This window comes from Heterocephalus glaber, unplaced genomic scaffold, assembly GCF_053883595.1.
Source record: "Heterocephalus glaber isolate CG9 unplaced genomic scaffold, H.glaber_assembly_v1.0 deba00001561, whole genome shotgun sequence".
Lineage (NCBI taxonomy): Eukaryota > Metazoa > Chordata > Mammalia > Rodentia > Bathyergidae > Heterocephalus > Heterocephalus glaber.
In genome coordinates, this window is record NW_028258349.1 from 9,331,573 (window position 1) to 9,359,449 (window position 27,877).

At 38.6% G+C, this 27,877-nt stretch overlaps 1 long non-coding RNA gene across 4 annotated transcripts in view; it reads right to left on the reverse strand.

Moving 5' to 3' along the window:
* LOC147823990 (uncharacterized) overlaps positions 1-27,875 on the reverse strand; it is an 88,174-nt gene extending 60,299 nt beyond the window's left edge. For 3 of the 4 annotated variants that reach the window (XR_015443063.1, XR_015443062.1, XR_015443060.1), the window contains exon 1: positions 305-27,875. This is a non-coding gene — a long non-coding RNA (uncharacterized LOC147823990). The remainder of the gene's footprint in view (positions 1-304) is intronic. The other variant, XR_015443061.1, reaches the window with a different exon arrangement.
* Between the last annotated feature and the right edge of the window lie 2 nt (positions 27,876-27,877).

A 27,877-nucleotide genomic window follows, 5' to 3' on the forward strand; every position in this document is an offset into this window, starting at 1 on the left:
CTTTGTTTAGAGCCTAGAGTAGCCCTACTTTTGATTGAAATGGCTTGAAATATCCATCCCCAAAACATGGACCAGGCAATAAAGTATACAAAATTGATCACCACTGGCTCAGAAACAAAAGTCGTGGTGTGCCTTCCTTTGTTTTCTTAACATCTGTTCTTTTCCTCCCCATATAAACCATCCCCATGGAAATAAATTACCCAGGCTCCCTTTTTAAGGGAAGGAGAAATGAGGATTTGCAGTGGTCATCCCTGAGGTGCTCCCAGAAGTCCAAGTAAACTGTCAGGGCCTCTGCTGTCCCTACCTGGGGGTCATGGTGACTCCAGACATCTGAATCTCAGCATTTCCATTTCTACTTCCTTTTCAAGATGGAAGGAATCTTCTAAAGATGAAGAAGCCTTGTTCTCTACAACATCTTTTTCCTGTAAAGGGCAGATGTAGGAGCACTGGTGAGACCCAAAAAGTCAAACTGGACAGAGAGCCTAATGGTCATCAGAGACAAGAATTGGAAAAGACAAATCCAAGATGTGGCATAGTAAGTCGCTCAACTGCCCCTTGACTAGGAGATAAACAGGTCCCCAAGATGGATGGGACTGAATGATACTCCAAACTGTCCACAACCAGAGCCAAATCCTCCTGACTAAGGCTGACTAAGGTTTTCATAGAACTTGAAGTATAACACAGAGGTAGAAAAATAAAGCTGAGGGAAAGCAATGACCAGCTCTGATCTCTTCCCTAGACCATCTGCCTTGCTTATTGTCCATATCTCCCTCTCCACATTTCCTCATGGTCTTCACTCTCCACCTGAGCTACACTCAACACACACTGGACAGAAGACAGACAGACTGCTCAAATTGCTTCCAGCCTGGCTCTTTCTAAACACTCTTCAGGGCTTGGTAAACAATGGTAATAATTACTGGCCATGTGCCCATTGGACAGGGCCTTCGCTCAGAGGCAAATCTGTGATATACCAGTTCTCATGGCAAAGCAAGTCCCTCGGTGAACTTGAGCATCACAGCTAAGGCTGCTCTTTTTTTGAGTAGGCTTCTAGGTAGTATTCGGATGCTTTCAGGGAAAATAAGATGCCTTGTCAGAGCAGCCTGCCAGGTTCACCAGCCAGCACCCAACACAAGTGTACCACAGCCTTGCTACTCCCATCTTGAGCACAGGCAAGCACTTCCACTTGCCAGAGAGGGGACAACAGCTGCTGGGAAGACATATCTAACCCTTACAGAAAACGGTCCCTTTTATCTGATCAGGTGCTGATAGTAGGAGAAAGGGACTCTGGACCCTTGGGTGTGCATCCTCAAATATCTCGATAAGGTTGGCAGTGCTGCCTCCATTAAACATGAGGAGACCTGGACTTCCTTCTCCAAGCCTACGTGAGGGCCAGTGGCAGAAAGACTCAGTGAGGCCTGGAGGCAAATCCTCAACCCTCCTGAGCTTACACAGCCAAATGACATTCTGGGCTGGCTCCTCCTCCCTCCGCTTTTATTAGTGTCAATTAAGTTCAGCATGACAGGCCACCTTTGACAAAATGCCGAAGCAACAAAGACATAAACAACGCCAAAGCCTTTGGAGTTGATGTATGGTTGCATTTAATAAACATTTGTTTGCATATTTTTTATCATGCTAATGAATATAATTACTTTAATTTATGTCATCAAGCTATGATTCTGTTCTGATCTATACGTCACTTAAATGTGTAGTGTTAGCATTTTGCACACACTGGCAATTTGAAGAAGGGGAAGGATTAGCCCCTCCTGTGAGACTCGGGAGCAACCTTCAACAGTTGCACACACCCTTTCAGAGGATGAGCCCAGCTCTGCAGCTGGAAGCCCCAGCTCCATGCCCCCAAGAGCATAGATATTCCTTCCACTGCCTGGGGGACATTTTCCAAAGAACACGCATTTCCCCCTCACTGTGAGCTCCTCAAGAGGAAGGCACTGAGCCTGTACCCCTAGCAGAATGTGCAACACAGAGCCAAGAAAATGGGAAAGATTTTTCATCATTTTATGGATTTCACTGATATCAAAGTAATGCGTGTTTATTCTAGAAAGTTTGAGAAAACAGACTTTGAAAAAGAGATTAAGTGAAGATGGGAAGCTAAACTTCTACTCTCAAAGTCTGAAATGTAATGACATTTCAGTCCAACATGAACTGCGTATCTTTTAACAATGATAGCAGTAAATTGTATTTTCAGTCTATTGCTCTGTTTCTACGTCTTTCTGCCTCTCTCTCTCTCCCTCCCTCTCTCTCTCTCTCTGTGTGTGTGTGTGTGTCTCTGTGTGTGTGTCTGTTGACCTGATTAGATATAACCAACATATGTGTGGCTATATTAAATAGCCTTGGTATCAGTAAACTATACTCATCCAAGTTTGTGTAAGTAGACTCTATAATATTCATATTATAAAATAATTTAATGACACACTTCTCAGAATGTATCACCATCGGTAAGTGACATGTGACACCTGGCATAAGTACCCTTCTACTCTCCCCTGAAATACAGAAAGGGGTCTCTTTAGTAGACCCAAAGGCATGAGGACGTCTTGAAATATAAAGAGAAGATGAAAGTTGATTGAGAAAGAAAACATATACTCAGAAAAGAACGACAAAAAATGATGTGAGGAGGGCCAAAGAAGTGCCAGGCTTAGGTGGGACACCCTGAGCACCTGCAGAACATGTTAGGAGAATGCATGTTTATTCTAGAAGAGCTTTGTTAGGAGAAGCCAGGTGGGTTGCCCCCAACTATTTCTTTCCAGTGGCCAATGTGTCAAGCAGCATATATTCAGAGAACAGGCAATGTTCATGAGTGTCTAACCCAGGAAGATAGGACAATGCTCACTCAACATGGCTCGGCTCCCCACCCTCCATACATGGGGGCCAGCAGCAGCAAAAGATTAAAAACTAACTGAGGTGTTAGGCCTGAGACTCCCACCCACCACTCAAAGACACTGTGCAACCCCCACCTAGAGGCACTACCAAGGGGTTCATAGCATAAAATGTAACCCTAGACCAACAATAAATCTTTCTCCTCACAGGGTCTAGATTCTCTTCTACCACTCAGAGACACTATGAAGTCGTAAGGGATCTTTTCATAACAGTCACATGGTCCAAGAAGCTCTCTCCATCCCCCACAGATATGGGGAACCCATCACCCAAGTTCCAGTCTGGGAGGTGTTCTTTGTCTATGTAAGAGACCCTTCTCCAAAAGGATTTATCAGAAGTCCCAGCCTGGGGAAATTTTTCTTCCCATTCAAGAATAAGCAGGGACCAGTACCAAAATAACACCACATTGACTCTAAAAATTAAACCACAGCCCTAAAAGTAGACTAGGGCCTGTAAAATAAACCTAACCTAAACATACCGACTGCTTGTTCACATAAAAGTTTAAATAGGATCCAGAGTCTTCTAAAATAAAAGCCAAAATTTTCAGAATACAATCAAAAGTCACTTATCCTATCAACAGCCATCAAAATCACCACTTGAATGAAAGACAATCCACAAATGCCAATACTGCAGTAAGCCTGATATTGAAATGGACTGACAATAATAAGCATCACAAAAGTGGTTCCACAAGAAATTACACATGGTCTTGAAACAAATGAAAAGTTAGAACAGTCAGTAAAATTGAGTAGATAAATACAGCTCATTTAAAAGGATGAAATATAAATTACAGAAATGGAAAATTCAATAATTGAAATACAAAACTTGCTAGGTAAACTCAATATTTAATAGAGATGGCAGAGAAAGTCAGTAAACCTGAGGAAAGACCACTGGAATCTACCCATTCTGAACAACATGAAAAAACTAAATTGAAAAAATTAACAGAGACTTGTGGACAATAACCAAAGACTCAACAATGCATCATTGGTGTCCCTGAAGATGACAAGTAGAGTGGTACTCAAAGAACATTCAAAGAAATAGCTAAAAATCTCCCAGATTTAGCAAAAGATATAAGCACACGGATTCAAAAATGCAACAAACCTCGAAGAGTTAAACCCAAAAATAGGTCAGATGAAGACACAACATATTGGAACTTTTGAAAAGAAAGACTGAGGAAAATCTGGAGATCAGCAAGAGAAAAATAAAAATATTACCTAAGGAAAACACCAAATTGAATGTCATAAGATTTCCCATTTGAAATCACGAAGACCAGAAAAACATAGCACATTTTTCAACTGCTAAAAGACTTATTAACTAAGAAGTCCATTCCCAGCAAAACTATCCCTTGGGAATAATGGAGAAATAAATTCTCAGAGGAAAGGAAACTAAAAGAACTTAAAAGAACAGACCCACCCATAAAGTATGTCTACGTGAAATTCTTCAAATAGAAATGAAACAACAATAGAACAAATCTCAGAACATCAAGAAGGAAGAAAACAAAAAATAGAAAGACCACAGCGTGGCTAAATACAATATACCCTGCTTCTTTCACGGTTTTTTTTTTAATCACATATGACAATTGCAACAAAAACTATTTTTAAAAATATATACAAGGGCTGGGGATTTAGCTCAGTGGTTCCACCGCCTGCCTCGCAAGCGCAAGGACCTGAGTTCGATCCCCCGGTACCAAAAAAAAACAAAAGGCACTGAATAAAAATATATACAAGACATGATATTTAAAAGTTAGGTTATTTCATAAAAGGACTTAAATGTAAAATTTCCAGTATTTACTCAGTTGATAAAATGTTGATATAATAGTCTACATTAGCGATAAATCACATGTTGATGTTCTGATATTCATCGCAACAAAAAAGAAAATTATACAAAATTTTATATGAAAAACTACTATAAATCAAGATCATTAAACATTTAAACTTAAACATTTTTAAGTCACCCACACAGAGACAAGTGTGGAGAAAAAGAGGAAAGAAAAAACAAAATAAAATAAAGTGGCCAAATATACCAATTAAAAGTCAATGATTGAGTGCCTAAAATAATCATGACCCAACCACATGCTTTTTATAAGTAACTTATTTCAAATTAAACAACATAAATATGTTGAAAATAAGAAGATAAAAAAATAAAATATTAATTTCTAAAAATCATGAGTGGTTATATTAGTATCAATAAAATGGACCTCAGAAAATTGCTCGACAAAAAGGGATGAATAACAAAATCAATTATCCAAGAAGATATAACATTGTAGATATGTACACAACAAGCAAAGCTCTAAATACATGAAACAAAAACTGATAGAGGTGAATATACAAAAAGATAATCCACAGTTATAGTTGGGGAAATTCACACCCTCAACAACTGATAGGACTACTACACAGAAAATCAGAAAGAACTGTAGTGATCTGAACAAAGCAATCGATCATCAAGATCTTATTAGCATATATAGTTGACCTTTAGTATCCATGGGGGAATGGTTCCAGGAATCCTACACACACCAAAATTCATGAATGCTCCAGTGTTTTGTATAAAATGGTATGGAATTTATGTAAGGTGTATACATATCCTCCCTTGTACTTCAGATCATAACTAGATTTCTTATAATACCTAATCCAATATAAATGTCATATAAATTATTGCCATGCTTTACTGTCTGGAGAATAATCAGGTAATAACAAGAAAAGGGTCTGCACATGTTCAATACAGATACAATTTTTTTAAATATTTTCAATCCACGTTTGGGTAAATTCACAGATGCAGAACCCATTGATAGAAAGAGTCAACTATATATATAATACTGCACCCCATTTTCAAAGGCCTATGAAAGATTTACCAAGATAAACCAAGACCATAAGACAAACCTCAATAACTATAAAAGAATTTAAATTATACAAATTATATATATGTTTTTTGACCATAGCAAAATCAAACTGGACATGAGAAAAAGTAAAAAGACAATGGAAATGTCTTTAAACAATAGAAAATTAAATGTCACACTTCTAAATAACCCATTAGTCAATGACAAAGCCTCAAAGGAAATTAATTTTAATAGCACATAACTGAATAAAATGAAAATGCAACATATCAAACTATATGGGACACAGCTAATGTAATACTACCGATAGAAGGAAATTTTATAGTACTAAATTCATATATTGGAAAGAGGAAAGGCCTAAAATCTATAATCTATATGTCTTCCTGAATAAAGAAAAACAGAAATGCAAAAAGAAAAATAAAACAGAGAAAAATAAATAAGTAACAAAGAAGAAATCAATGAAAGTGGGCTAACAATAGAGAAAATCCATAAAACAAAAACAGATTGACAGAATTGACAAAAATCAATAAACCTGTAGTAAGAATCAAAAATAAAAAGAAGGAAAATATGACCTACCAGTATCAGGAATGAAAGAAAGAGTATCTCCACAGATCTTGGAACCATTTTAAAAATGACAACTACAAGCAATTTTTTCCTCATAAATTTGACAACTGAGAGAGAAATGGACCAATTCTTCCAAACTCATAAACAAAACTCAATCAAATCAAATACATAACGTGAATAGACCTATAACCATTGTAGACGTTGTGTTCATACTTTAAAATCTTCCCTTTTGAAAGAAACAGAGAAAATGGTAGGGGAGAGGGAGAGGGAAGGAAAGAGTCGATCTCCAGGCTCTCACAGTTTTACTGGAGAATTCTCCCAAACATTTAAAGAAAAATTAACATCAATAACACTGACTTTACATAATCTACTCTAGAAACAGAAAAGGATAGAATATTTCCCAACCCATTTTGTAGACCCAGTATTATCCAATACCAAAGCCTTACAAGAAACTTTTCAAAAGAAAAATAAAAAATTGCAGACTAATACTTCTCATGAATTTAGACACAAAAATCTTCAACAAAATATTAGCAAATCAAATCTAATTATGTATTAAAATAATCATATCCCATGGCCAAAGGCAATTGATTCCAGGTATGCAAGGCTGGAATCCATCAGTGCAGTTTGTCATATCAACAAGTTAAAGAAGAAAAATTATATGATCATATAGATTGATAAACCAAAAACATTTGACAAGATTTAATACTCATTTAGAACAAAAATTCTCAGCAATTTAGGAATAGAGGGGAACCACCTCAATTTGATAAGGGGCATCCACAAAAAACCACTACAATAGAGCTAGGGATTTAACTCAGTGGGGCCACGCCTGCCTGTCAAGTACAAGGTCCTGAGTTCAATTCCCAGTACTGGAAAAAAAAAAAAAAACTCTATAATAACACCACACTTAATGGTAAAACACCTACTACTTCCCTGTAGGGCCAAAAATGAGGCAAAAGTCACTCTTACCACCTTTATTGAATACAGCACTAGACATTCTGCTGCTGCAATATGGAAATGAGAATAACACAAATTGGAAAGAAAAAATAAAATCATTCTTATTTGAAAACAACGTAATTATCTACGTAGAAAATACAAAGGGATTCATAAAAACAGACCTATAATTAATGAATGAGTTAGCAAGGTCACAAGATAAAAGACAAACAAACAAAACTCAATTGTGTTTCTGTGCACTTACACCCAGATATGAAGTAACTGAAGTTTAAAACATAATATTACTTGGAATCTCTCCAGAAAAAAAATGGCATTTAGATAAAAACTTAACAAAACTTGTATATGACCTGTATGCTGAAAATTATAAAATACTAATGAATGAAATCAAAATGAACCTAAGTAAATATAGAGATATACCAGTACCATGGATTGTAAGGTTCAACATAGTAAAGATCTCTCCAAAACAATTTACAGTTTAGATGCAACTTCTATCATGCTAGCGTAATGGATTTTTCTGGACATGGACAAGCTTGTTCTAAAGTTTATATGGACAAACACAAATCTTAGGAAACTCAAAACAATCTTGAAAAGGAATAAAGAAAAACTTTTTAAAAGAATGAAGAATCACTCTACCCAACATCAAAGTTTACTTCACCACTAATGCAATAAATATATTGTGATATTGATACAGGGAGACACAGAAAACAGAGTAAGGAAGCCAGAAATAGATCCACACAAATATATATAACTGGTTTTTTGATACAGATGTAAAGCAATTCAGTGGTGCTAGAACAAATAAATATTTGTACAGGAAAAAAATGAGCCCCAATTCAAGTCTTATACTTTTTTTTAAAAAGTACTCAAAATGAATCACAGTCTCAGACTTAAATGTAAAAGGTAAAGCTATAAAACTTTTAGGAAGAAAATAAAAGAACATCTTCAGGACCTAGGACTAGGCAAAATGTTCTTGGACTCGACACCAGAAGCATGATCATAAAAGAAAAAAAATTGATAACACGTACTTCATCAAAATTTTAAATTTTGCTCTTCAAAAAAATCATATCAAGAGGGTGAAAAGACAAGCCGCAGACTGAGAGAAAATATTTCTAACAAATATATTCAACAAAGTCCTAACATCTAACCTATAGAAAGAACCCTTGGAGCTCTACAGTCAAAATACAAATTACCAAATTGGAAAATGAATAAAAGACAGAAAGACATTTCATTGAAGAGAGTGTACAGATGTCAAATCCAGTCAACAGCATTAGCCACAAAGGAAATGTAAATTAAAACTGTAATGAAAGGTCTCTACACACCTATCAGAATGGCCAAAATAAAAACTAATGACACCACCAAATGCTAGTGAGGATTCAGAAAAACTACATCACTTATGCATTGTTTGTGAGAATACAAAATGGTAAGGCACTCTGGAAAAACAGTTTGGCAGTTTCTTTAAGAAACTAAATATATAACTCCCATATGATCCAGCAATTGTACTCTCAGGCATTTATCCCAGACAGAGAAAACTTATGGTCACATAAAACCTGTAGAGATATGTTTACAGAAGCTTTATTTGTGATCACCCACTGGAAACAGTCCAGATGCCCCTCGATAGGTGAATGGTTAAGCAAACTGTGGAAAACTACTCAGCAACAAAAAGGAGTGAGCAACTGATGACATACAACAACTTTTGTACATCTCCAGGAATTTATGCTATATGAAGAAAGATAAATCCCCGACAATGTTATCTATGAGTCTGTTAGTGTAACATGGTATCATCCCATTATATAGCATTCTCTATGGACATCTTTAACAAATACATGGAGCATAGATTAGTGACTGTGGGATCTAGGACCCTGGGGATGGAGAAGAACGTCAGGAGGATTTTCATGGTATGCAGCTATCCTGCATCCTGATTAGTTCAATGTCAATATGTTGGTGGTTATATTCCACTACAGATATGTAGCATGTTTCTATTGTAAAAACTGGGTAAAAGAAACATGGAATTCTTTCTTACAACTGCACATGAATCTACAATTACCTCAAAATAAAAAGTTTTTTGTAAAGCATAGTCAGTAGGAAAATATTAACGCTTCTCATAAAGTTAAACATATACTCACTATATGCTCTAGCGATTCTACACCTTAGCTATTTACCAGAGAAATGAAGACATATGCAGTTATTTGTAATCACAAAAACTGAAACAATCCAAATGCCCATCAACTGGTGAACACATTAACAAATTGTAGTACTATATCCATACAATGGAATTCTAAATGCAACAATATAGAAGCAGCTCAAAGTCTTAAGTTAAACGAATGAAGCCAGACTCAGAAGTATAAAGGCAGAACTAGAGGAAGTATGAACAGATAAGTGGTTGCCAATATATGGGGAGCAGAATTACTAAAAAGGAGCAGAAAAGAAATTTGGCAAAATACAAATAATGTCTCCATTGATTGTATTGATATTTACCTAATTGGATACGTTTGTCAAAACTGATCAAGCTATACATCTAAAATTATGGAAAAAATTAACTGAGGTTCTTAATTATAAAAACAATGATATTGCCAAGGACAACTGAACATTTAGGAAATCTATCCCAGTCAGTGAATGTAGGATAATTCTTTGGGGAGGGTCTTTCTTGGACTAACTCGGTTTCCCCAACTTTCTTGCTTGTAGTTCTTTAGAATAATTGCAGAATGTACTGGAAATTCAACATTCTGAGACACGTAGAAACTGCTTCATCCCTGCTAGTCATGTTACCCCAGGGATAAAGCACAGGGGGCTGATTTCTAGGGTTTCTCAGCTGTTTGGCAAGGTGGGAACACAGGTGAGATTCTGTCTTCTCAGAGCAACTTTCCTTAGCCTTCTACTATCATCTGTTGCCTATATTTGTAATAAAGTTGCTCTGCTTAAAATGTTGTATAAGTTCTTTCTCACCAAACTCATACAAGTAATGGAAATTACAGCCCAAGATACAGCAGGCCGAAGCGGTACCCAGTGCGCTGTGAACCTAGTTCATGGGTGCCATATTCAACACATTTTTTAAAATATCAGTAGTGTCAATTGAGTCAATAGAGTATATAGGATTCAACTTCAAGTAAAGTAATAACAAAATATAATGATATCTTTGGACTGTGAAGTAGGCTATTTCAAAAATCAATTTAAAATAAGAATCAAGATATATTATGTAAAGGTACAAATCTCCAATGATGAGTGTTATTATATTGTATACCTAAAATGTACCAATAAAATTAATTTTTAAAATGTCAATTTAAGGGCCCGGGATTTAGCTCAGTGGTTTCACCACCTGGCACGCAAGTGCAAGGACCCGAGTTCAATCCCTGGTACCAAAAAAAAAAAAAAAATCAATTTAAAATCCCAAAGACAAAAAAGTATGACAGTTCAGTTTTAAAAGAAAATGACACTTGGTTAAATAGCTAATGGGCATAGCTGAAGGGTAAATTAATGAGGTAGAATATTGATTTCCCCAAAATAAAACACAGGACAAAATTATACCAAGGAAGGAAGGAATTAACTAAGGAAAGGAGAAAGGAAGGGAAAAACAGAGACAGAGACATAGCAAAAGAGACTTGGAAGGTAAATTCAAAAGTCCTGAAATCTAAATCCCAGAGAGGTAATGGGAAAAAATAGACTGGCAGAAAGGAAAAAAAATCAGAGAACTAATAAATGAAAATTTTCAAGACCTGAAGAAGAAAATAAAGTCTTTGAGTTAACAATAAAATCCATAAATACCAAGCAGGGTAACAGGAGAAAGTTACAAAGTTATCCCTCTGAAATTCAGAAAGCACATTAAAAAACTTTTTAGAAAAAAAAGTTTACTTGCAGAAGAACAAGGATCACACTGACATCTGACTGTTTTTGAGCAACACCTTCAAATTTTGAAAGAAAATTATACTACATTTACATTTCTATACCCATCCAAAATATCAGTCAAGCCTTAAGGCAAAAGAAAAACATTTTAAATTGTTTAAGGACTCAAAGTTCACCACATCTTTCCTGGAAGAATTGCAAAGCTGTACTGCAGAAAAAAATAGAACAAGAATCCATTTCTTATTTTCCTTTTGGGTTGATGATTTTTACTTTTTATTTCCAAATTTTATACATATGTTAGATATTAATCTTCTGCTTATTACAGATATTGTAAATATTTCCACTAGCATGTACTCTATTAATTTTGTTCATAGTATCTTTTGTCATATGGAAGTTTTTGTACATATTTATGGGGTATAAGGTTACAATTTGATATGTGATACAATATGTGATGATAAAACCAGGGTAATTAGCATTTCAACCTCTTTAAACATTTATCATTTCTTTGTACTGGTAGACTTCCAACTCCTCTCTTCTAGTGCTTTATAAAACACATATAAAACTTTATCACACTATGGAGTTATAAAACACTTGAATTTATTCCTTCTAACTAAATTCATTTTGATACTCACTGTCCAACCTCCCTCCATCTCTCTCCCACCTACTCATTCTGGCCTCCAGTGGCCATATTCTACTTTCTATTTCGAGGAGATCAATGTTTATGAACCTTACAATTTTATTGAGACAGACTTCTATTTGCTTCTATAGCTAATGTATTTAATATTTTACTAACTTAAAAAGTTAACCTAAAAGGTTTTGTTTTTGTAAAACACTGGAACTTACTCTGACAAGTAAAGTAACATTAAAAAATACAATATTTTTCAGCAAGGTATAGTGGTGCACACCCTAATCCAAGTACTGGGAGACTAAGGCAGGAGGATCTCAAATCCCAGCCCAACCTGGAACAACTTAGCCAGATCCTACCTCAAAATAATTTTTTTAAGGGCTGGAAATGTAAACTCAGTGCACTCGTGCCAAAACCCGTTTTAATCCCCAGTACCGTAACAGATAGATAGATAGATAGATAGATAGATAGATAGATAGATAGATGATAGATAGATTCTTTTCCAAGTGGTATCTCATATTTTCATACTATTTATTCATTCTTTTTCTCACTAATATGAAATGCTACTTTCACAAAATAATATGCATATAAACAGGGATCTTTTTCCAGACTATTATACTGCTCTAGTCAAATCTTTAGCATGGATACCATTCTACTTGAACCAATATATGATTATAATATGTCTTGATGGTTCTTACTTGGGCCTATTATGCCTTTCAATAATCTAATGTTTTTTTCTAGATATTTTGTAGTTTTCATGCTATGTAAATTGGGTTATTTTGTCTATTACTTTTTCTAATGAGATAGTACTTGTGTATCAAAAGCTATCCATTTTTATATATTTATTTTGTATTGGGCCATTATATGAAACTTTCTTAATAACTCTAATGATTTCTCAACTGATTGTATCTTACCCTTTCTTAGGGAAGTTGGCTGAAAAAAATCAAAATGATGCTATTATCTCTTTCTTTACATTATCTACATGACTTTTTAATTTTTTCTTGTTATATAGCATGGGGTTGGAACTTCAATAGAATATTCAATGTAGAACTAATAGGAAACCTTCTCTAGGTCATGCTTTGAATGGAAGTACTCTTCATAGTTTAGTCACTGGTATGGATTTCTGATAGACATTTTTCCCTTAATAATTTTTCTTTTACAGCTCATGTGGGAAACAAATATTTGAAGAGGTGATTCTTGTTTATCATGAAAGAATAATCAGCAAAAATGCTTTGGCTTCTGCTATGATTGTAATATCAAATTTATACTAATTCAGAAGGTAACTTTCCAATTTACAACATAATGATTATCTATTTTCTAAAAGTGTAATAAAGTCAAATAATAGAACCATCCAAGCTTAATGGTTTTCCTAAAAGAATATCTTTAACTGACATTCCCACATCATCAGTAGAAATAGCACGTTTAGGATGCCTACTACATCTTGAGCTAATGTTGCTAATTTGTATGTTTTTTTAGAAAATTGGTATTTCATCTATTTTCTCAGTTATTGATATAAAGACACTATTCCTTCTGATCTGTAATTATACCATTTTATCTCTTTATGATACTATTCATTTATACCCTTTTTTCCTAAACAAACTTAAAGATGTTTTTCTCAATTTCACTGCCTTTGTTGGTCTTATTTTATTGCTGTCAGTTTTTAATCTTCATTAGGTCCTTCCTTCTACTCTCTGGAGATTTGATATTTTTTTCTTGTTTCTGTTGTTCTTCCTAGTATCCTAAATATTATTTTGGTACATTTGATTTCAATTTCCCTCATTTTCTAATTTATGCATTTATGTCCATAAATTGACCTTTAATAACTGCTTTGGCCACATCTCACAGGTTTTACTATTTAATGCTCTAGTGGCTTATTTCTAAGTAGTGTATAATTTTCATTTCCTTATTAATGCAAGATTTTTTGGTAAGTGTTTCTATATATGATTTATAGTGATTGATTTAATCTCTTCTAGTTCTTTTCTCATTTATTCAGGGAATAAAGAAGCCTCTATAATTTCTACTTTTTCAGATTTGCTGTGATTTCCTTTATGATCTCTTCTGTTATCAATTTGTTTGAATGATTTATGTGTGTCTGAAATGAATGTGCACTATAAGTTTGTTAGTATAAAGCTATTGGTCATGTCATCTATATTCTATACACTGTTAGTTTTGTCTATTTGAAATATTTATTTCTTCAAGAAGTATGAAATTTGTCCCACAAATATGTACTATCTTTATGTATTTCTATTAGTTTTGTTTCATATTTTCCAAAGCTCTATTGTTAAGCACATGATGATGTACAATTATTATATCTTGTCCTTTTTAACAAATTCTTCTTTTTCTTTCTTTTCTTCTTTTTTCCTGTACCAGAGATCAAACTCAGGACCTTGCACTTGTGAGGCAGGCATGGCACCACTGAGCTACATCCCTAGCTATTAAGCTATTCTTCTATGTACTATTTAGTGCATCCCCTTTTACTATAGTTATGCTTATTTATTGACTTTATTTCCATTGATTTAACTGATTATTTTGATGTATCACTCTTTTGTTCATCATGGGTTTATAAATTAATTTTTTATCTGAAAAAGTATTATTATATTCCCCCACCCATACTAACTTTAGATTTGATATTATTGAACTCCTTTATATGGCATAAGAGTATTTCCAATAATGTTGTTGGGTTTTTTCACATTGTCACAAAATAATACTATGCTTTGATCATTCCAGTACTTAATCCTCACTTCTTTTTATTGCTTTGATTATATTGTTCATTGGATAATTATCCTAGACTTGTAAGGCTGAAACAAGAATTCCTGCAATTTTTCAGTTTTTAGTATGGTACTCATTGTAGTTATGAGGTTGACTGTCACATAAACCAACTCTCAATCTTGGTATCATCAATATTAGGAGTTCGGTAATTCTTCATAGGGGGAGGGAAACATTTTCCTGTGCATTTTGAGATGTTTAGTAAGGAGTATCCTTGACCTGTGCCTCTTCACAATCAATAGCACCATTTTCAAATCATGGCAATGAAAATGTTTCCAGAAATTGCCAATGTCTCCTCAAGACAAAAATGTCCCTGGTTGAGAACCACCGAGATAATTAATTATCCTTCTATGCCTATTTTAATCATAGTTTTTGTCAGTACTGGATGTTATGTTTTATCAAATGTCTTTTTGGTAGATGATTACAGATTCTTCTCCAGTGACCTCCTGATGTGATAAGTTTTAATTATATATTTCCTAATTTGGTACCATCCTTAAAATGGAGTACTAAGACTTTGTTGGTCATGATATAGTTTTTATAATTTTAATGGAGGGTCCCTTTTTTAATCATTTTCATATTTATGTTCACATGTGAAATTGACCTATAATTTTATTCATCACTTGTGCTAGCTTTTGATATAAAGATTATGCTTGATTGGTAGGTTTTCCATCTATGATTATTAACATGATCATTTTCTGTTCCTTAAGACATTTAAGTGAATTTCCTGTACAACCATCTGTTTTAACATGTTTTTATTTTCTGTGTTTTTCAACTATTCTAAAATTAAAATTAGTAATTTTAAATTTCCTAGAAAATCATCCATTTCAATAAAGTTTTTTGTGATAATATAAACTATATTTCCTACCTTTTTTTAGCTTTTTTGAATACATGCTTTTTTAAAATTTCTAATGTTGTTACCCATTCTTTTACTTAAGTAACTTGGCAGAAGTCTGACCAGTTCTAACTCTTAGATTTGGTAACTTGCTATATGTTTTCTAATGTACTAAATTATATCCAATTTTTATCAATATCTTCCTAGGCTAATTTAGCTGTTGTCTTTCTAATTGATTGTGAGTTAAATGTTTAACTAATTTATTTTTTTCTATATTCAATAATGTTGATATTTGAGGGCTGTATGTTTTCTTCTCCATACAGCTTTGACCATAAACCATCAATTTTGATATATGATATTCTCATTGTTCTTTTCTAGTCTCTAAATATAGTTTTGATTTTTTCTTTATCCTAAGATATATTTCAGAGGTTTTAATAATTTTTCAACTTGTTAATTAAAATTTTTACTTACCCTTCTTTGTACCATCTGTAAAATATGGGATCTGCCCACTTTCTGGTGGTGGCAATCTTTATTTATAGACACTATATACTATTTTGTGAATACTTCATAGGCTTTAATGCAGCTCTCATTTTTGTAAAAGAAAACTCATTTTAAGAAAAAAAAAACTTCATTGTTTGAAATCAGCTAAATCCTTGGAATCTTTGCCTACTACATTTGCCAAATATCGAAACAAATGTCTTAAATTTTTTTCACAACTGCAAATCTCCCCATTTCTTTTTCTACTGCTAACAATCTTGCTTAATACATTTCACTACTGTGTTATTTGGCATATTAAGATCTGGGTCTAGTTCAGTGTACCAGACTGTAAGCCCACAGAAGACAAGAGTCACATCCATTTTATCTAGCACTGACTTATCATACCCCGGTCCAGTATTTAATAAATCAGTGTAAAAATACATTGGCAAGCAATACAGCTTCAGTATTAAACATATGCCCTTCATCAATAAAAATAGTTTCCCTGTTGCCTAATGCTTTTTATTTTCAATTCTATTCTAGTGCCAATATTATGTCCCCATATTTTTTTGGGTTTTTTGCCTGATATATATTGCCTGTATCATTGTTCTGGGTTGTTTTGTTAATGTTTTATTATGTCTCTTTTCTGACTTATCCTCAGATCTATTAAATCTATTTTCGTTGTGATTGTCTCCAATATATAGAGATCCAGTTTAAAATTTAAGTAGTAAATGGTTTTAAGTGTTTCCAAAGTACCTTAACCCCGTCTTTAACTTTTACCTTTGTCTAATTTTTATACCAGAAGGGTAATTGAGTCTTTCATTCTCCTTTTCAACACTATGTAACAAGTACGTTTTTACTTTCTCCCAGACACCGGATGACTGTCTCTTCTCCAACTACTCCTCAGACATTTATTAAATAAACTCAGATTTTATGCATAGATTATAATTTCTACATAATATAACTTCTCTTCAAAAGTTTATTTTTAACATCTGAATTTGATATTTCAAATCATGTCTTGATTATTTTGGCCTATAAAGCATAAATGATGGCTGGAAGCTTGTCCCGCCTCATCCGGGCAGTGCTGTGACTTTGGCCTCCTACCCTGCAGAGCCAGTGTCTATGGGCCACACAGAAATGCTAGAGGGAGACAGAGCTCCCCAAGTGGTTTTGTCTCTCCGTAAGGCCAGCAAGCTCCAGTCCCCAGGAGGAGCCCTCTGAGAAAGGATGTGGGTGGGAGAGCTAAGACCAAAGCACACAAAATCTGGACGGGTCATCTCTGCGGGCGCAAGCAGCAGCCAGAGAAGTGAGCCAAGCTCTCCCTGCAGGGGCAGGGCTCAGCAGGAGCCAGACATACCTGCCACTAGCCACGCGTTCCCCCTGCCCCTGGTGCCTGGCCCTGACTCTGCCATCTCCTCCTGGAGGGCATGAAGGTACTCTAGACATCATGCACTTGAACTGACCCTCAGCCCCAGGCTCTGCATCCATTGCATTTGGGCAGATATTCCTGTGAATGGGCTACGATATCACCTGCAAACTAGTGGAAAAGGGGACACCTCTAAAATTCTGAGGTGAGAACTGAGCATGTCACATGCAGGATGTGTGGACACAGCGGCCATGGAGTTTACCACTTTATTAAATTTGTTATTGTTCACATAAAGACTCAACCAGGTCACATATTAATAATTATCACTGACAATCTTTAACATCAGCTGAAGCCCACAAGTGAAGCAATATTACATCTCCCAGTCTCATTTATCTTACTGCTTATGGCCCCTCTGTGGTCAGCACACTGTGAGCTTCACGGACATTTAATTATGAGCACATCATAAATGTAGCTGACAGGGCAGAGACTGCTGGGGGATGCTCCTGGCAAGGGGGTCGCTGCGGAAAGTAGTTGGTTGTACACCCCAGTGACAGGAGAGGCAAAGACTACTTCTCCAGGTGTCCCTCTACAGCTCCCCATGGCCAGCTGAGAGAGGCAATGAATGGATGGGGTTGTGCTTGATGCTCAGTTCCCCCTCTAACTTGCAGATGTACAGACCAGGTTGTCTTAAGCCTCAGACCAGCCCGGTGTTACCTCCTGTCTTGCCCAGCTGAGTGCCTTAACTTACCTGTCCCTGGCTGTTTATCAAGGCTCCCGCAGGTGGGTTCCACTCTGATGCAAGTGAGCAGGATAAACTTCCACCCCTATACCCCTTTGGTCCAGCTGACCCCACACTACTCCTCTCTAACTGGGTGCACAGGCTATCCAGGGTCCCCAATAACACCGCGCCACACCTCTCTACCCAAGAAATAACTTTCCTTTCTACTACATCAGAAAAAGAGGCCTGGGGGCTTTAGGTTTGCTTCTAATTGGCCTCCGCCCTGGTGCGCTAGCCAAGGCGTCGCGCACTAATAAGGCCACAGGCTCTCAGAGTGGGCTTGGGCTGCAGGACCTCACCGTGTCATGTTTCAAAGCAAGTGTCCTCAGAGGGGCTGAGGTACAGACTCCTTGGCTGCCCAGGCAGGCTCCGATGGGGAAGACAAAGCATATAATAAGGGCCGCGCAATGAAGGAGCTCCGAGACAAAGCTGAAAAGTAGCTCTCATGTTGGCAGATAAATTCTACACACAATTATTCATTCCTAGCCTCTTGACATGTAGATTAATGAGTTTGATAACCCAGGCTTCTAAGAAGTAGATTCCACTCTTCCCAGGCTTTCTCCCCCTCTACCTACAAATAGCGCACGGGTCTATGGAGAAAAACAAATCGATACATTTGCGGTAGCCATCATGCCTGGCTTGTGATTGGAGCCCTACAGCAAAAATAGGATGCGTCTTCTCTTTCTCCACCGGGAAGAAGCTGCTAGTGGCCAGAGGGGCACTGAAGGGGACAGTGTCCTCAGAGTTTGGATTCCACCGAGTTCTGGACTTTCTACCAAAAGCTGGGCATGGAGCGCTTCTAACTTCTGCCCCTACGTGAAGGAGACATTTGCTGACACTGCCATCCCTTGCTGTTGTAATTTAAATCTGAAGCCCTGTTGTCACTGCCCCACGTTGGCACCAAGACACCTCAACCAAGAAAGAACGTGTGAGAGGAAAGAGCACCAAAGGGGAGAGATAGAGACTCCTGCTCCCATTCTGGGCTTTCAGTTAGGATCGGTGCACAGCGCGGGCATTGAAACTTCAGGTTTGATTCCCTCTAACCCAAAGGTAATGCGCTCAAATCCTCCGACAGAGAAAGTGGGTCCACTGGACTCGAGGATCCACAGGATTGGGTTTTATATGTTTATATGCCACCCCCCAAGCAGAAGTAGGTACAATTTTGGAGATGCAATTAATATTGTCAAGAGTGCATTTGGGGGGAGGGGGCTGGCTCCTTAGCTATTTGGTAAAAGGGTTTCTAGATCCCATCCCATTTTATTACCTCTTTATTTCATGTTTATATTCTAAATATAAAGGGCATTTCTTGCAACAAATACAAATATGGGAAGCAGGGGCTGGGGATATAGCTCAGCAGTGCCTCACCTGCCTGCCAAGTGCAAGGTCCTGAGTTTGATTCCCAGTACCAGAAAAAAAAATGGAAATATATTATATATACACAAAAATAATAATAATTATTATTATTATTATTATTATACCAAAGGTAAATGCCTTTCCGCCTATCGTTAATCCCCAACAGTGTTGTAAGTTCAGCCAGATTTTTCCCTGCATTTTGGTTTATGCTGAAAGGGGTCAGGGGCTGTGACAGAGAATTATGGGGGAGACCTCTCCCAGGTACTCTGTTCAGAGGGCTTGCTGCCACTATCCTCTGCGAGCATGCCCTCTGGGACAGAGCAGACCTCAAAATCAGGGACAAGTCCTGCTCGGGTCCTGGCTGAGCAGATTCAGTGTCCATGAGGTTTTTGTGCATACTGGGGAGAGCAGGTACAGGGAGTATTAGTGCAGATACTCCGTAAGATACCTCCTTTTGTCCGACAGCAAGAGGAACAAAGGGAACGGAATTCACTCAGCTCACAAAAGTCCAGTGAAATCCTTGATTAGCAACATAGAGCAGCTTAAGGATTTGCAGAGCTACGTGGAATTCCTGCACAACTTCTATCCCAATTCTAAAGAGACAGCCCAAAGCTATGCAAAAAGATGGAAATGTCTTTCTTTATTAAACAGTTTTGAGGCTTAGGATGAGGATCACCTTAGGTTTAGGACGAGGATAAGTCTTAAGGTGAGGATCACCAGGTTTTGCCAATAAAAATTCAGGATGTCCAGTTAAATTTGAATTCCAGCTAAATAAGGAATTTTTTTTTGTATTACTGTGTCTCAAATATACATGAAGCATATTTATGCTAAAAGGATAACTTGCTATATACTAAGTATGAAGGTAATATACTCAAAAATATTTTAGTATTTTTATGCCCTATGCATATTTGAGATATGTTTATACTAAAAAATTATTCATTATCTATCGTTCAGATTGAAGAGGACACCTAGTATTTCATCCTGCAACTCCTTTCAGGGTGTTCTTGTGAAACTGCTCGAGAAAAAATCAGAGAGTGACCAGGGAGAAGGAAAAAAACAGGCTCCAAACTTAAGACAGTCACATGAAGGAGCCTCCCCTAAACCAGCACCTCCTCTCCCTGAGCCCAAAGCCCAAAACCCTGAAGGAAAACTTGGACCATTGTTCCTGAGTAAAAATGAGGGTCCCCTCTCTGGATTCTGGGGCCTTGTATATAAGAGCCTAAAGTTGGGGGAGGTATCTCAGGCTGGAAGGATGTTTGGGTGAGGGGAACATCAAGGTAGGACCGCAAGAGTTCCCTTCCTGTCCCCATGATGCAGAACCTCAGCACCTCATGATAGCCTGGCTAGAATATAGTGGAGACTTGGAAGGTCCTCCTTCCCCCATAGCTTGGCAGCAATCCCAGAGCAGAGCAGCATAATGTACTCGGGCCAGGGGCTGGGGAGAAAAGTCAGCCCTGCTTCCTTTATCAAATCAATTGTGGCCAGACTGACTATCTTCTCTCCTAGATCAGAAAGCCCTAAATCTTGCTGCTTCTTAATCTTTTGGAAACCTAAATATAGGCACATCTACAGAAGGACACTCCTGAGAAACAGCATCCGGGTTCTGCTGGGAGAAAACTATTCTTGCTGTTTGCCTCTGGATTTCAAGTGCTGGGCTGCCAGCAAGAATGAGTTGGGGACTGTGACCTCAGCAGTGATCCTATCACAGTGGACAGAGTACGCACCCATCTGAGTACCGGCAATAACTCAGACCTGGCTCCTACTTACTGACCCTGATAGCTTCACTCCAACTCACTTACTTTCCGCTGGGCAAATCTCCACCTTCCGAGTTGCCGTGATAATGATATAGTGGGAAGGAACCAGGGTCCCTTGGCTTCATCATCACAGGATGCCTTTGCCAATGGACCTCACTGCCATCTGCCCTTGAGAATCGGCCCAGGGCTGCAGGCACTGCAGAAGACTCCAGCAGAAGCATCCTGCTAAGCACCAGGCTGTAGCTGAGCCCAGTACACACCAGCATAAGCCCAGTCCCTAGGAGCAAACAGGACCCTGGCAATGTTCCACATCTGCATCCTCCTCCTTCCCTCAATTCTGGGAAATAGCTCAAAGGATTCCTTTGGCAGTAGATAGCTCAGTTCCGTTCTGAAAGCTGAGGCAAAGTAGAAAAGAACCCAGATGCAGACAAAATACTCATCTTTGCAGCCCCAACCAAAGAGTTTTTCCCAGGAGAAAAAAAATTTAGAAGAGGTCAGATTTGTACAAGACTAAGGCACTAAATGCCTTTCAAAGCACAATGGCCAAATTAACAGCAAGAATCATGAGACCAGGGTCCAAGGGCCTGGGATTTCCTAGTGCAATGGGAGTGACAGTAAAATGAGGACTTCACTGATGAGTGACTGCCATGCCCAGGGAAGCAGCCAAACTGAACCTGCTAATTTTAGGAGCCAGAGGAGCTTCTGCTAGATAACTGCCACTGTCTCCAGATCTTGGTGGACACTATACTAATGTCCTCTTGCCGTCCCTAAAGTAGAGATCAAATCCCAGTAGCTCACGGGCCTCCATACAGCCCACAGTCTTCTTTACTGCGCACCATAGTTTAAATATCTGCCAATATTTTAAATTGGAGATTTCAAAGGAAAATCCAGATCTGAGGTTTTCCTTGAAAAAAAAAAAAAAAAACACAAGATTCTGACAACACACAGGCCTGAGTCTAAGTAGAGAGGCCTTTAGACAAGGTGCATGCTCATCAGTTGTCCCCAGTCCCCAATGCTCTTACTGCTGGCACTTGCTGTGCAGGTGCACTATAAAGGCCTAGCTTGGCCCCTCAAGGAACACAAGAAACCTTGTCCTCCCCAAAAGCTTTTCCCAAGAGTCCCCTCCCACCCCTCAGAAGAACCATTACTCTAAACACCTTCCTGTACCCACAGGTTAGCTCCCCATCATCTCCCCAGCGGCCTGAGGTCTACCACCTCCACCTCCAGCAGTGGCGCCATCCATTCATAAGACAGACAATCCCAGAGCCTTGGAAGCCATCTAGAACATAATTTAAACAGAAACAACAGCTGTATTCCAGAGAAAACTGGAACAAAGTCTCACTCAAAGCCCATGGCCACAAAGACCACCATGTGGCAACAGTAAAGACAACAATCATATGCCCATTTCATAGACCATGGCACCAGAGGCCACAATCCCATTTTTCCTCTTAACTTCCAGGATGAGGGGCCCATCAGCTGGGTAGGGGGAGGGAAATGTCATCCGCATGTTAAGTACCAAAGGGGGAAAGAAAGTTCTGATTGGCTGACTCAGGAATTGGGATTCTGGGCAGAGCTTAACAAAAGGATAATGTATCTTTAAGCCCAGGTGCCCTTCAGGGGATGTATTGGATAAATGTCTTCTGAAAAGCCTGTAAATATTCCATCGCCTCACTGTCATTACTACCATGAAATGATAATGAAGCATGAAAGAAATATAATTCCATATTCAGATGACAGCATTAGCCTCCATAAGCAAACTGAAATATTTATTAGTAAAATGTTCAGTATCTACGCCTGTAATCTAAAAAAAGGACAAAAATGTTTTATAATAAAAAAGAGATTGAATGCAGAGGTAAAATCTGGTTGGCTGATTTTATTGCTTATTATTAAATCCTGGCAAAACAATTATTTTTTTCTTTTCATTAGTAAGACACCCAAATTAAAACTATGCCCTCCGGCTGCAAGGTTTACAGTAGTGATTAAAAACAAAGAATTGTGATGCATGGGGCTTTTGACAATGGCATAATCAAATTCATTCATATTGTTCAATCTTTCACTGACAAATATTTTTACAGTAAAATATACCAAACAAAGAATCACATACAACAACTATCAATACAGAGAAATTAAGAAACCTTGTTATTATTTTAAAAGTGAACTGATACAATGTTGCCATAATCTTGAACACAAATATCAGTGTAGTTAATTAGGGTAATTATTGCCTAAATTGTGCTTAATTGTCTTATACTGAATAGAATCTGTGAATGAAGCTTTTTGAGCTTTCTACAATACATAAGTGCCACCAAACTCTTTAGGTATAATGTAATAAATTTTGATGGTATTTCCTATATGTCAGAAAATATATCTGAATGCAAGCCAAGAGATAAACAGGAACCATAGGCCCTGACCTCTGTTTCACCTTATTGAAAAAGAGGCGTAAGAGAGTCATTTAGTATACAAGCGTCACCATCCCTGAGTGCATTCCTTAAAGGAAAGAGGAAGGGAAAAAAAAAAAAACAGGGTCTTTGAAGTGAATGAAAAATTAGAAATTCAAGTGACCACGATCAATTCTGAAACACTGCACAAAATTAATTACAGTTTTGCATCAGAAGCAAGAATGTAGATTTCAGACAGTTGGTGTCATTTATCTCGAGCCGCACAATATACAAGGCGATTAAAAAGCCAAATCTGTCCCCACCTCCCAAGTCTAAGGCCTCTCAGAGGCTGTGAAGTACAAATGATTAACTCCAAATTATGCAAGGGATTGTGCAGCCCCTTCAGCTTGAATGGAGTGTGTGTTGAGTCACAGGAGCAGGAGAGGGACAGATTTGTGGCTCTTTATCAAAATCTGGTCTGGCCACCTCTGCCGGAATCCAGATAAATTGCACAGCGCTCTGACAGTGCTGCAGAAAGCTTGCTCGGCAAAACCGAAATCTTTCATTTCTATCTGTTTTTAATTGCTTGCCTTAAATTTGCATTTTTATACTATTAGGTTAAAGGATTTACTCTGTTCTGTAGGCTACTCTGACCCAATGGCTTCCCATTTCCCACACTCGCAGGTACTTATGAGAGGCAGGGCAAGATTTGACTTCTCACCCACCTTTGGCAAGCAAGGCCAGTGTTTAATATACATGTCGGCTAGGGAGGGTCCCTCAAGCTCTCTGGCCCTCAGGATCCTCCCCCCCCCCCCCGAAGAAGCCATCACTGTGCAAGTGGCACAGAGGTTTCCCAAACCTTTGTCCCCAAAAAGCCCAATGAGCAGAGACGCCCACAAAGAAACTCACTTGTACCCTCCCTCCTTCATCTGGGACCACGCTCTCATTAGCCCCCCTTTTAAAAAGGCAGGACATGCATGTGTTCAAAATACACCTTATTCTGTTGTCAAAACTGAGTATTAGAAAGACTGACAGATTTTTCCAGACTCTAAGAAACCACACATAGTGTATCACACACGTGCACTCACACACACACACGCACGCACGCACATGCAAGCTGGGTGCCTGCTTCATTTAACCCTGCATATAACCGATTTATTAACACGAGATTGCCAAGTGAAAAACTGTCATTTGAAGATCTGTAAGTGGAGCCTCACCTGACAAAGCTTTAGGTTTTAAACAATCAGCTTCAGGTCTCCCTGGGGAGACTGCCCTCTCCAGCTGCACTTTAATAATCCGAACTTGCCTTCCCCCAGTTCTCTACACTGGCTCCTGCCTTACGCCCTCCACTACCCCTTCAGGATGCCTTCAGGGTGGCGATGCACCCACCACAGCAGCTTCTCCTCAGCACACTCCTTCTCCTAAGCAAGTCTCTCCGTCCCACTGGTCTCAGATACCAATGGCAGCCGGATCCAGGGAGGTCATGCTGGGGATAGGGGGGACTTGGTGTGAAAAAAGCCCATCTCAGTGTCCCTCTCTGTTTCCTGGAATCAAAGAGCTCTTCCTTTCAGGGAGAAAAAACAACAATGTGAGCAGCAGTAGAAAGAGCAACTGACCCAGCCCAATGTCAGGGACATTAGGCCTTGGTAGGGGCTGCAGTTCTCTGAAAGAAGCAAGGACATCTCCACTCAATCCACATTGCTGTGTCTGAAAGCCAACCCCTGTAGCCAGATATTCTGAATTATCAGTGGGAACTGGAAACTCCAGTTCTTTCAGAAACTTTCTTTTTTAACGCTGAAGAGCCATCAAAACTTTTAAATAAAGAAAAGAACATTCTGCTAGCCAAATAGAAGCACTTTTGATGGCTAAATCCAGCCCAAGATCCCTCAATTTATGACCTCAAGTCCATCCATAACTAGTTGGTTATAGGCATTTTCATTGTTTAGTGGTGGCAAAGGAGACACCTAGGATTCCCAAGGGCAGAAAATCAGAAGGATGCTGTACCAACACCCGCAAGTTCCTCCTTCCCACACTGACCTCTCCCCATTGACTTGCCCTAGAGTGACCACTGACACTGTGCCCTTGAAAATCTGGTGGGCTTTGGCCTGGCTTGGGGTCCATCCCCATGCTGCTTCCAGATTCTGAGACCAACTTCCCCTTGCTTTTCTTTTTGTTTGTTTGGGGTTTTGGGGATTTTTTTTTTTTTTAATCCTTAGACTTTTAGAAAAGTTACATAAATCCCTAAAAGCAGTGATTTCAAGGCAAGGGCACAAATGTGCTGGCCCAGCCTACCCTGCTGCCTCCACTTCCACCCCACAGGGCCTCTGCTCCTGAGGCTGCGTTCTCTCTCTGAACTGACTTTACCATGGCTGTGAGCAGCCCAGTGGCACCTGTCAGAGAAAGATGTGCTCTGCTATCACACAGTGTCCTCACTCTGTGCCCTGCCAGTGCCCATCAGTAACCCATACGGGCCATGGAGGAGAGGGAAGAGGCCATGTGGGGTCCCCAGGTAAATGCCTCCCCAAAGTTATCACTGTCTCACTGCTGATTACCAGCCAAAAAACACTCTGCTCCAGCATCCTGGCTTCTCCTTTCTTCATCTCCTGTCTGCAAACATCGTGACAGCCACCACTGGAACTCCCGAGTATCTGCACAGCACTCTGCTCTTGAACTGAATTATTTAGGCTTCATTTTGTAGCTGAGGAAGTGTGGCCTGGTGGGATGAGGACCACACATGGCATCAGAAGCTCCCAGAAGCTGGGGAGCCTTGGGTAAGTCATGGGAACTCAGAATTTCTACTTGAGCACATAAAGTTGATTCCACCTGCTCTGCAAGGGCTGGAAGAATTAAAACCATGGTTCAGGAAGTTGAATCACCATGTAAACACCAAGGCTGAGTGTCTTTTTTTAAGGATTATATAGCCATTATGGACAGTGCCCATTGACAAGTATCAGCCCCAATCACAAAATTTCCACACAGGGTAGCAAATCAGGGCAGCCCCTTTGAAACAAAACTGGTGAGAATCCTCTTTCTAAGAAACTTAGTCCATAATAATTCCAAGATACATTTACTGGGCCCTGGGGCGGGGGGGGGTATAAGAAATTAAAAAGGTATAGTTCCTACTCCCAAGGAGTGTCTCATCTATTTGCAGTGCAGAAATACTTGGCAGTGTATGTTAGTTACTTTTCTCTCTTTGATGAGACAAAATACTTGACACTCAAAGTTAGAGGGAAAGGGGTTTATTTGGCTTACAGTTCATAAAGGTTTCAGTCCATAATCAGCCAACTCCAAGGCAGGGATGGCAAACAGGCCTGGCAAAGCAGAAACAGCATGGCGCGCACAAGGTGGCAAAGGTAACAAGAGCGTTTAACAGCATCTCCCTGCCTCTTTTATCTTATTCAGACTACTTAGGGGAGGTGGCACTCACACCCTTAATCTTAGTGCCCTTAAACCTAGCATTGCATCACGAATCAATTCCAGCTTCACACACTCTAGATCCAGCCTCTGACCACATGAGCCTTTGGGGGGCATCTAGACCCAGACCATAACATAGTGGGATAAAGTTGCTGAAAGTCCCAGGCATCTAAAAGGTAGGGTCCCACAGGGTAGGGCCAAAGTTATCACTCAGCTTTTCTTCTCTAGCCCTGGGGGAAAATTCCCTGACAGCTCATACCAGAACCAAAACAGGAGATTACTTTTAATGCATATGTAATTTGGAATAAACATTCACCTTCCTAAAAGCTGGGAGACCCAAGGTGGAATTGCTCTGGCTTCCCTAGCCCAAGGTAGGGGAAGGAACTCAAGTGGGTTTGCTGGCCAGAGATGGTCACGTACCAGTGAAAAGAGATGATGTTTGACAAAGGCCTTATGATTGGGCATCTTTCTTCCCAGACTGTCTCCATCCAGAGGATTCTGTTCCTTAAACTCCAAGGATTAAAAAGAAAATAGAAGAGTTTGGCTTTGGGAATCTATGAATCAGAGAGCTCTGGGTTTCACAATTTAGGAAATCATTTTTTTAAAATATCACAAGTTTGAGTGAGTTCAGGCAATGTTTCTCAATAGCATTTTTCACTCTGCATATATGATTTAAACTGCAAGGATTCATTATGTGAAATTAACAGAATATCTGTCTTGCTATTGATTACATGAAATTGGAGACAGTGATGGTTTTGTTAATACTTCTGAATTACCAAAAATAATGGTCCTGGATGCCACAAATTAACTTGAATAACCAAACTCTTTTTGAGGGAAGAAAGATAACCTTCCTCTGCCACAGAAAAGAGCAGCACCCTGTCCACCCTCTTAGGTGACACTATTTGTGGTTTTCAGAATCAAGATGTGGTCTTGTAATGAGGTAACCAAGGATCGGAGAGGTGAAGTGATTTCCAGAAAGACTCAAAGCAAGTTAGAGACCAACCTAAGGCTAGATTGCCAAAGAGCTTACTCTCCACAAGGTCCTGAGTTTGATCCCTGCGGGGGGGGGGGGGGG